This window comes from Leptopilina heterotoma, unplaced genomic scaffold (assembly GCF_015476425.1).
Source record: "Leptopilina heterotoma isolate Lh14 unplaced genomic scaffold, ASM1547642v1 Lhet_14, whole genome shotgun sequence".
Classification (NCBI taxonomy): Eukaryota; Metazoa; Arthropoda; class Insecta; order Hymenoptera; family Figitidae; genus Leptopilina; species Leptopilina heterotoma.
In genome coordinates, this window is record NW_025110859.1 from 2,619,402 (window position 1) to 2,631,518 (window position 12,117).

Here is a 12,117-nt window from a genome sequence, read left to right on the forward strand (position 1 = left end):
TTATGCAATCATTTGTAATTGTTTCAAAATTCAATTTATTTTAGTGTTTTTAACTACAATTCTTCTATAAATCCATTATTTTTAATAAAACTAGTGAAATATGTATTAAAAATTGAACTAATTTCAGAAGAATTTTAGTTTAAAAATTTTTTTTTTGAATCCAAGTTTTTTTTATATTTCTAATTAAATTCATTTAAAATTGAAATTTTACAAAATTTTAAATATAAATATTTTGAAGTTCATCTACTTATGAAAATTGTAAACGCAATTATTTTAAAATTCAAAAAGATTTTTATTTTAGATATATAGACACTTTGTTACTGCTTGCTACCAAATTTTAGTTAAAAGAATAGTAAAAAATACTATAATTCCAGAGTAAAATAAATATACAAAAAAAATTATTCCTCTATATTTGTATTTGAAAAAAAAATTTCTGCATATTTTTCGAAAATAAACTTCTTTCTTTTTTTCTGAAACGAAATTCCTCATTTCTTCATTATTTTAATTTTTAGGTTATTCACCGTGGGATAAGAATTTTTTTTTCCAGTAGACAGATAACAAATGAGCACGGATTTGTCATTTTACATGACGTCATGCAGCGTCGTCGGCCGTGTTACGACGGGCAGTCATCGATTGCGTCCCGTGAGGGGAAATAACCTTCTCCCACCATGCGGTCAGGGGCCTAAGTTTGAGTTTCGGAGCGAAGATAGCATCGGGATAGCACAATTATTATTCAAAATAATTTTTTTTTGTCAAGAGTTAGTAATTAACAACAATTATTTGTTTAAACAATTGATAAATTATTAAAATCATAAATTATCTTCATTTTGTACTTTAAAGATTTATTAGTTGTAAAGTTAGAAAAAAAAACTGCAAGTTTCCAACTGCTCTGTGTTAAGAGTTAGTAATTAACAACAATTATTTGTTATTTAATTAATTAATTATTAAAAAAAATTGACCGACTAATTTTTTCTCGTCTTTTATTTTTTAGAAAGTTGAAAAAAATTATTTCTGACATAAATATATTTTTTTTTCAAGAAAAAATGTTTCTCACAAGCGGTGAAAAATTCCATCAGTTAGTATATAAGGACGGAGATTCCTATAGCTTTTGGTTGTTGTCGGGATGTCCCAGTCTCGCTTTGCGGACTGTGGACACAACCAGCAGAAACAAATTATACTACAAGTGGTTTTTGAACGAAGTAGTAGTTTTCTGCTTACACGCACAGAAATGTGTGTGTATTTGAACGCCATCCCGACAAAAATGTACCTAATCCATTTGGGTCAAAATTCGTAAAGTGGGCAACTAATTTTCAGTTGGTCAATAAGTTTTCATAAAATTTATGTTTTTCTGTTTGAAATAATAAATAAAAAATACAAGTTGAACAGTTTTGCAAAATTCGATTTTTTGTTGTACATATTGTTAAACAAACTTTTTTGCATGAATTTAGAAAAGTTTTTTTTTTAAATAAAGTAATAGGTAAAATTTAATGATTTTTGGTATGGTTATATAAAAATAACACGATTTTTGATTAACATTTTTCATTTTAAAATTTAACGTAATTTGATAAAATTATAAACAATTTATTTAAACAAATGAAAATAAATGCAACTTCTCGATCTGTTATTTTATTTTTCAAAATTGAATATTGTTCCTTATTTAATGCCCAAGTATTACCAAAAAGAAAAAATTGGTATTTTACATTTGTTCAAAAGAAATAAATAATTATGTTAATAATAATAAGCATTAAAAAATCATAAAATCTTAAAAATATTTTTTTTAGCTTCATTAATTAACAAAATTAATTAAAAAAACCTATTAAAATAATGTTTAAGTGTTTCTGATGTATGAAAAAAGTATAACAATTTATTAAATTGTTTAAACAATTAATTGTTGTTATTTTTTTAAATCTGCACTTAGGGCTGGAAATTTCTAGTTTTTTCTCAATAATTGTGCAATTTGTCAAGAGTAAAACATCTTGTAATGATAAAAAATAAAAAATAAATTAATTAAACATTGTTTAAACAATTAATTGTTATTTTTCTCATAAAGTGTACTTAGAGCTAGAAATATCTAGTTTTTTCTAAATTCAATCAACTAAAAAAATTAAATTTAAAAAAATAATAAAATAAATGTTAATAAATTGTTTAAACAATGGTTAAAAAATAAATTTTTAGTTTTTCTATTACACTTAAGTGTTTAAGTTATATAAAAAATGTCACAATTAAGAAAAAACTAGGAATTTATAGTTTTAAGTACAGTAAATTGAAAAATTAATAGAATAAATTGTATAAACAATGTTTAAATATTTAATTTTTTGCTTTTCTTTGATACTTAAATGTGGTAGTTACAAGAAAATGCACAATACAGAAAAAACTAGAAATTTCTAATCCCAAGTACACTTTATGAGAAAAATAACAATTAATTGTTTAAACAATGTTTAATTAATTTATTCTTTATTTTTTATCATTACCAGATGTTTTACTCTTGACAAATTGCACAATTATTGAGAAAAAACTAGAAATTTCCAGCCCTAAGTGCAGATTTAAAAAAATAACAACAATTAATTGTTTAAACAATTTAATAAATTGTTATACTTTTTTCATACATCAGAAACACTTAAACATTATTTTAATAGGTTTTTTTTAATTAATTTTGTTAATTAATGAAGCTAAAAAAAATATTTTTAAGATTTTATGATTTTTTAATGCTTATTATTATTAACATAATTATTTATTTCTTTTGAACAAATGTAAAATACCAATTTTTTCTTATTGGTAATACTTGGGCATTAAATAAGGAACAATATTCAATTTTGAAAAATAAAATAACAGATCGAGAAGTTGCATTTATTTTCATTTGTTTAAATAAATTGTTTATAATTTTATCAAATTACGTTAAATTTTAAAATGAAAAATGTTAATCAAAAATCGTGTTATTTTTATATAACCATACCAAAAATCATTAAATTTTACCTATTACTTTATTTAAAAAAAAAACTTTTTCTAAATTCATGCAAAAAAGTTTGTTTAACAATATGTACAACAAAAAATCGAATTTTGCAAAACTGTTCAACTTGTATTTTTTATTTATTATTTCAAACAGAAAAACATAAATTTTATGAAAACTTATTGACCAACTGAAAATTAGTTGCCCACTTCACGAATTTTGACCCATTTGCCTTCTGCAGTTTAACTGCGATGTGCCTATGTCATTGATTTCATGTCAATGATATACCACGGAAGTATGAACTGACCAAGTATCATGCATCTGAGGAATGGATTGTTGTTTGAGGTACTTAAAAATATAGCTTTCTTCTTTATCCGAATGAAAGTTGTAGGCAGTTTTATGCGACAACTCGATCGCACTGCCAGTCCTGAGTTCGGCTCGGGATACGGGCGTGAATCCTTTCCTAGTGGTGGAGGGGAATTCTCACTTCCCCTCACGGGACGGAATCGATGATCGTCCGTTACGACCATGCAACCTTATTTTTCTTTTTTATTTATTCTTGCAATCCAATACATGTATACATTCCTATCGAACTCTTCAATTATCATAAATCATCTTCTCTCGCATGATTCGGCATTTTTGAATTTCGAAAACGCGGCGAAATTTCCCTTTTTGTCACCTTGTTTTTAAATTTTTAAAGTGGCGCAAGTTTTTTTTGTACAAAAATTCCTTAATTAGAACTGTAAAAATGTTTACACATTTTTACATTTCTAATAGGAATTTTTGTACAAAAAAAAACTCTGTTTTAAAGAAAATAATCTTCACGAAATTTAACGAAAAAAGAAACAATAATAAATATATAAATTCCCTTCTATATATGAATAATATACTGCGCACGTGAAAAGATTCGGTCGCGAAGAATTGAGATAAAGGGTGGAGTCGGTTTAAGATGAGCGAAAAAAGAAAGCTTGAATCTGACGAGAAAAATAAATGAGTGATAAAGAGAGAGAGAGAGAGAAGGAGAGGGTCAGTAGCAATGCGTTCTCACAGCGGTTCCACATGGAGGCAAAATCGCAGCGACGTTGCGATTGTCGTGCTCCCACCATCCCATCTACTCAATGCACTCCCCGCCTGTGACGTCATGAGGGGAAAGCATTGTGTAGATGGGATGGTGGGAGCACGACAATCGCAACGTCGTTGCGATTTTGCCTCCATGTGGAACCGCTGTCATGCATTCCGCTCTGTTATGGCGGCCGGCGACTCAGATGTATCTCTCGTCCTTTTCTAATGTTTTAAGGCGCAGTGCGTCGCAATCCTTGGTCCTTGTTCCACTCCTGTCGTCATCAAAAACCCCCTTGTGCCAACGATATATGTTAAGGGGAAAGAGAGAGAGAGAGACGCGGCGGGGCAAAAGGGCGAAGAAACAGGAAGGAGGCAAAGCGTAGGGCAAGGGGCGGGGAGGGGGATAAAGGACGATAAAAAGAGAAGGGGAGAGCGCCCACTGTACTAAATGCTTCGTCCAAGGCGCCCGCTCTCACGCTGCCCGGGCCCCTTTTGCCCCTGGGCCCGCTCCCACTCGACGTAAACAACCTCAGAAATACGCGCATGCCCTCCACTACCAAGCGTTATAGTTTCCACTCTCAATCACGTGCTTTTATTTTCGTATCGTATTCAACGAATTTTTCAATATTCGCCTCACTTAATATTTTAATCGTATAAAAATAATAATAACACTAAAAAAATAATAATTGCAACAAATATTATTTAGTAATACTACGTTTAAAAAGTTACGCTAAAAGTAACGTTAACAATATTACACCAAAAGTAATATTACGTTCAACTGCGAAAATTACCCTCAACTTAATATCGACACAATTTAAATAGAAGAAAATAAAGTTTAATTGTTGAAAATAAAGAAAAACGGGGACAGTGTCGCCGGGGCTAAAAATAGAAATACGCTGACTAACGTGGGAACGTTTTCCGAAAGTGTCTATTTAAGAAAGATATGCCAAGCAACTCATTAAATGAAGAAGATTTTACGAGCGTTTAGTGAAATTTTCAATTTATAATGCAAAAGCAGAATATATGAAGAAAGGAAAATTAAAATACATTTTAAGCAAAACGAAGATTATCTATCTCTGGTTTATTAAGTCGTCAATATTATATAAGTACAAAAAGGGGGGTAAAAAAAGGATATATAAATGGAAAATGTTGAAATAAGGTCACAAGTCTTGTCAAATATGTGCGCGTCATCATGATTGAATATATAAAAGGATAAAATATCTCAAGGAGAAAAAAATAGTTTCCTTGAATTTTTATTTTTATAATTCTCTACAATAAATAACTCCTCTTCGAGTCAATTTTTACAAATTTCGACAGTGGGGAAAAAACGACGTATTTTTTTAATTTCATATTAGTGGTAAATATTTTTAATTAAGACAAAATCAACAGGAGTTGAAAAGATTTGAAAGAAAATAAATGTCTAAATATTGGATTTCAATTATAAAAGTACCGTGTAAGAAAGAAAAAAATAAAACCGGTGGAGAATTTGGCCTCGAGAACTTCCCACACACATAGAGTTTACTAACAACAATAGCAAAAGAGAGAAGGATAGAGACACATACGGGAGCAATGAACTTGAATTTTGCAGAAAATATAATTTTTTTTTTCAAGAAATCAAAATTTTAAAAAATGGTTACAGCTATTTATCGAATTTTCTCGCGGAAATCATCAGTCATCACTAGAATGCAAATAAAATCCAAAACTCGATAATTAAATTTTCTAAAGACCCGAAATTGGGAACTGCTCTTCCGAGTTCTTGGAAAGACAACGAGGAAATTTTTCCGGAAACAAAAAATACCGGGAAAAAAAGTTAAAAGTAAACACAAGTTGAAAAGTGTAGTTGGTAGTTAAAAGTGTGATGCGTCATACAGGGTGTCTACTATTTTCGTTTAACAAAATTCCCGGTTATTTCCCGGTTTTTCCCGGCTATATCCTAATTTTTTCCCGGTTTTTTTTCTTATCAAATTTAAATTTAAATTTGATTTCAAACATAAATAAATCATTAAATTTTTTGAAAATAATGTTTTTTTCAATAATTTTAATTAAAAACTTGGAAAATACTTGAATTAAACAAAGAATTTTTTCAAGTTTTTAAAAATAATCGTGTCTCTTTATAATTATAATTGAAAATTGTATTTTTCAATTTTATTAAAATTACATTGATAATAATTGAACTTCTGCTAAGAATTTTACTATTTATAAAAATAATTGAATCCTTCCAAAGAATGCTATTATTTATGAAAATAATTTAATTTTTGTGAAGAATTTTATTAAAATTTTTGAAAATAATAAGCAGCAATAAATAATTATTTACTTAATATGTAATAAACATTTAATTTGCTCAAGAAATAAATAAATATCATTTATTTGAACATTCAGAAATTTAAAATGATAAAAATTTAAGAGAAGTTCAATAATTATAATTATTAAATAATAATAGAATAGTATAATTTTTAGAAGCAAAAAATTGATTTAAAACTGTAAGAGGGACTTAAAATTTTAAAAATAAAATTATAATTATGGTCCCTTGATTATTTTCGAAAAATTTCGAAAAAAAAAAAAATTCAATTATTTTTCAAAAAAAGTAAAAAAATTTCAATGATTTGTTTAGAAAAATATTCAATTATCTTGAAACAATAGAATTAAAAAATTACAACAATTTTATTTTTTAGATTTAAAAAAAATTTTGCGAAAGTTCAATTTTATTAAACAATTTTATTAATTTTTAATTTTTTTTAGTTAATTTTAAATTAACTAATAAAAATTTTAATTATTAATCTTCGCAGTAAGAAACATGAATACATTAGAATTTTACTCTTTATAATATTCAATTATTAATCAATTATTATTAAATTAAAATACTTTGAAAATTCTATTTGTTAAAAAGTTTCTAATGAATTTCTTTAACAAATTTAATTACATATTTTCAGTCGAATTTCACAATATTTCTATTAACTTCATAATTTTTTTAAAATTTATTTACATAATATATTTGAATTGGTAACTGACTTTTTATCATCAAATTAATTATTTTTAACTAACTTAAATTTAGAGAACAGTATAAATATCTATAAAAATTGAAATAAAAATTGATTTTTTAAAAACAAATTAAAATAATAAAACTTTTTTAATTTTTGTGAAAAAATTCCCGGTTCGGTATAAAATTCCCGGCTAATTCCCGGTTTTTCCCGGTCAAATAAAATTCCTGGTTATTTCCCGGTTTTCCCGGAATTCCCGGTTAGTAGACACCCTGGTCATAACACCCGGGAAAGAAAATGGTGCGTAGGGGCAAAATTTTGCTTCACAAGTAGAGAGAGAGAGGTTTTTGTCCGATCCTTAAAGGTTTTGATCGCACACGTCGTGAAACAGTGGAACGCGACTCTCTCGGGAGAGAAGAAACAAGGAACGCACGCGGGGAGAGCCTTTGGGTTCACAGTCTCAGATATATTCGAGCCCGAAGACGGCATTCCATGGGTACCTGTCCTTAACTCAGCCTCCTACGGTTCGCGTTCTCAGCTCACCGGCAATCGGCCCACAAACCATAATACGGTATGCAAGAAGGCGGCTCTCAACTTTATCCCCCTGATTGGTTATATAACGGACCGCCGCAAAATTCGATCGTCTTTTTTAATTATCCTCGAAAAAAAGGGAAAAAAAGAAAAGGAAACTAAAAGAACGAAAAAGAAACCAAAAAGAAAGAAGTAAAAAAAAAAAAGAAAGGAAAAGAAAGAAAGAAAACAAAAAAAGAGAATAAAAATTACTCTTTAAAAATATATAATACTCTTTAAATTCTTTTTCATTAAGTAATAAAAAATAACTGTATTTTCAAAAAAATAACCGTTTTCTCCAAAAACAGTCGAAAATATATCAAGTGTTCACACAATTACTTTTGACTATTTTTAATTAACTCTCATGATCAATATTTTAATATAAAAATATACAACATAACCTCACTTTTCTTATTGTTAAAAAAAAAAAAATTCAAAACGGTAAGGAGAAAAAAAAAATTGGTATAAATTTAAAAACTAGAAAGTCGTGAAAACAAAATATTTACGGAATTCGAAATATTTTTGAGTAAATTAATATTAAAAGTGTTTGTAATAAAAACATGGACGGTTAATAAAGCGATAAAGACTAAAATATTACGCATCTTTGACAAGCAACTTGGAGATCGTGTGCCACAATACGGTTGAAGAAGAGTAAAGTTCAAGGCGAGAAAAATAAACAAGTACATGATCGAACGAACGCGGATTTCTTGCATTCTCTCTTTCCCTCCCGTCCCCGCTACTCAGGCAGATCAACATTTCTCTATTCATTGAAAAATTTATATCCAACAGTGTATCTCTAAACTATATCTGTGTATTTATCTGTAAATAAGTATATATGTGCCTATTATATGTATACTGCAGGTAGATATATACAAGAAATTTATATAAATATATATGTCTTTTATATCTATATATTGCAGGTATATATTCTATATATTATATACAAATGTATAAAATATACATAATATAACTCAGCAGATTGTAACGAGTGTAAAAAAAAAAAAATGAGAAAAACGGATGATGCAAGGTAATTGGCACGCGTGAGTTTCCATGGCATGTAAATAATGTAAAAGGGGTTTGGCACACAGGATATAATTATCATAATAACGCATTCCTGCTTGAATCGGATTTCTGTTGGGAATTTGTAACTTTGCGTTGAAAATTCAAATACACGCCGCACGTTTTATTCCTGCTAAATTAAACCCCAATGTTTACAGAGAAAAAAAAAATTCCCGTCATTGTCCATCAATCTTCAAATTACCGTTTCTAGTCGATAAATATCAACAACAGCCTCAATGATATTTACAAATAAGTATAATCAGAATACAAGACGAATAAAATATAAGAAAAATAAACTATAATGCTAGGTCGAATATAAGAGAAGTAAAATAAAATAATAGTTGAATATTAGAGAAACAAAATATAACAACAATAGAATAGAGACAAAATATAATATTGTCGTAAAATATAGGAGAAAATAAAATACTAAAAGAATATAAGACAAGTAAAATCCAAGAAAAAGAAGATGTAATGTAAGAGAAACAAAATGTAGTAATAAAATAGATAAAATAAATTCGAGGAATCCTCCTAATTGGATATAAAGAAAATTTTCAACAAATCGAAAGAAAAAATTCCAGAGTGTAAAAACAAAATCCGCAGGAGAATGAGAACCACTGTTTGAAAGAGCACAAGCGCACTCCCGCAATATGGCGAGGGAAATGAATGTGGCACCAAAAATTCATTCATAATGTAAGTAATCGAACTAGGCGGGTGCGGCAAGTGAAAACTGGCGCTGCTTTTCTATACCCGATAACGATAACAGAAAGGCGGTCAGTCGAACTTTGAGACTTGCCCCCTCTCCCTCCCACATTCGAGATAACTAGAGAGGGGAGGGGGGAGTAACACAAACGTAGGGGAGATGAGAAAGGGAAATAGTATTTAACGTACAACGGGAAACCGTAATAATAAATTTCTACAAAAAGAAAAAAAAAAAGCAGCACAAAAAATGAATTCAAAATACATACTTGTTTATAGATTAGACGTAATTATCCAAGGGCATTCGGAACAGTAAACACTGTTAGAAAATTTTCAACACTGTCTGCTTTTTCGATCGTTTTCAGAAAGGAGAAGGCGCAAAGGAAGCAAGCAGTCGTACTTGTAACGCACCGCAGGGTAGAACTCGACACTGGTATTAGTATGGGAACACATACGCCCGGACACGTGTGTCTCACTTCCTGTGGCGGGCCGGAAGTCTCTATAGTACTATGGCGCACCGTGGTGTAGCGTGACCACGCTACAAGGGCCATTACTACCTCAATGGCATAAGGAATGGTCCAATTACCGGTTAAAGCGACGCACTCGTTATTCACATTTTTCTACTAAAGCAAAAAAAAAGGAATCACTTCTCTATTATTTGCCACATGTCATCACTAATATTCCAGTTCGCAAAATAACACCACATGGTTTAATAATCCAATTTTTGCTTCACACTAACTGCGTATTTCAAGTAAAAGGAAAATTTTCAATGTTGAATCGATTTCTTTTATTTCGTCGTCGTCGTAGTCGTTCGCCACTGATCCGCACTTCCGGTCCTTCAACTGGACCTGCGATAAATTGAAAGACATGAGTGTATTCGAGGAAGTTGGCTTGCGCGCGTCGCTTCCGGTTGACGAACGGCGTCGTCGTCCTCGTGGTGCCACATGTGCTTACATGAATGTCGAACAATTTGCACACTATTTGTTGCGACATTTTTTCTTTTTCTTGTTTCGATTCAAACTTCCGCTTGTGATTCTTTAATTGGGTAAACACTCCCTTTGTGTAGGGGGAACTAGTGCGCAATTATCGTACGTAACGCGGGAAAAATTTTCCTTTTTAAACACATATACACACACAGACACACAGTTTTCATGGGGGAAAAATAGCGTGCTCACTTGACGATGGCCCGGTCCGAACTGAGAAAGATTGGTGGCGCGCCACGCTCAGCGGCGCGTAGTGGTCTGCGCAGTGACGAGTGCGCAACGAGGCGAGCGCCCGCGCGCTCCCCAATGAGCACATGCACTTTATCACGAATATACACATACACACTGGTATTGGATTGGTTGCGCGGGGGGAGGAAGAGTGAGTTACATAGCTATTGGCGCGAGTGGTGAGAAGGAGAGTGGGGGGGAGAGAAAGAGTATGAGAGCGAGAGGGGGGATTGCGTTCCGTGAGGGGAAGTAACCTTCCCCCACCATGCGGTCAGAGGCCTGCGTTTGAGTTCCGGAGCGAAAATAGCACCGGGGTCCCTTAATCCCTCATTAAGGAGTTTTCCTTACCTAATGACTTTTTTTTTACAATAACATAAATTGTCATTCTCCAGCTAAGGCGTATTTTGCATAGAAAAAAAATATTTATAGCAAAGGAATTGAATTTAAAAATTATTAAACTAATTGTTTATATTCTTCGCACTCATCTACTAAAACTCTATACTATTTACTACTTTTTTACGCTATGATAGTATTTGGGAACTTTTTTTTAAATTTCAGCCACTAAAAGCTACAATTTCTGTTTTTTTTTTAATTTCCACTACTTTTAAAATAGCTAATACTAGAAATCAAAAAACTATTCTCAAAAATTATAATGAAATTCTTCAAAACGATTCAATTATTTTCAAAAAAATATTCGAAATTCAATTATTTTGAATATTATTATTACTATTACTATTACTATTATTATTATTATTATTATTATTATTATTATTAATATTATTATTATTATTTTTATTATTTTTATAAATAATGAAATGTCCACAGGGATTCAATTAATTTAGAATAGAATTTTCAAAATAATTTCGAAAAAATCAATTAACTAACCAAATTTTTATATAATTCTTAACAATAATTCAATTACTTTCACTAATAATAACATTTTTCATTGAAAGTCAATTTTTTAAAAAAAATTTTGATAAAATTCTAAGCAAGAATTCGATTATTTTCAAAAATAACAAACTTTTTCACAAATATTTAATTCTTTTCAACATTTTAATAAAATTTTTTAGCAATAATTCAATTATCTTCATAAATAATAAACTTCTTCTCAGGAATTTAATTATTTTTGAAAATTTTAATAAAATTCTTCCTAATAATTCAATTATTTACATAAATAATTCTTCAAAAGAGTTCAATTATTAAAGATAAATAACAAAATTATTCTTGAAAATTCAATTATTTTGAGGCATTTTAATAAAATTCTTTGCAAAATTCAATTATTTTCATAAATAACAATATACATCACAAGAATTCAATTAATTTTAAAAGTAATAAATTTCTTCTTGGAAATTCAATTATTTTAAAAAATTCTAATAAAATCGTTCGCAAGAATTTAATTATTTTCATAAATAATAAAATGTTTTTTAGGAATTCAATTATTTTCAAAAAAATTTAATAAAATGACACACAGACATTAAATTATTGTCAAAAATTTTAATAGAATTCTTTGTAAAATTGAATCTTTTTAAAAAAAATTTCGCAATTCAATGATTTTCAATATCTACTATTTTCATAAAATTTCTAAACAGAATTC

The 12,117-nt window shown here is 29.3% G+C and overlaps 1 protein-coding gene across 8 annotated transcripts in view; it reads right to left on the bottom strand.

Annotated features, from left to right (window-relative positions):
* Positions 1–12,117, bottom strand: part of LOC122497978 (serine/threonine-protein phosphatase 4 regulatory subunit 1-like) — a 595,496-nt gene that overhangs the window by 64,993 nt on the left and 518,386 nt on the right. Inside the window, exon 1 of one of the 8 annotated variants that reach the window (XM_043605438.1) lies at positions 9,582–10,516. The exons of the other annotated variants lie outside the window; for them this stretch is intronic. The gene's annotated coding sequence lies outside the window, so the exon portion shown is untranslated. Of the gene's footprint in view, positions 1–9,581; positions 10,517–12,117 lie in introns of those variants that run through there. 8 annotated transcript variants of the gene reach the window in all.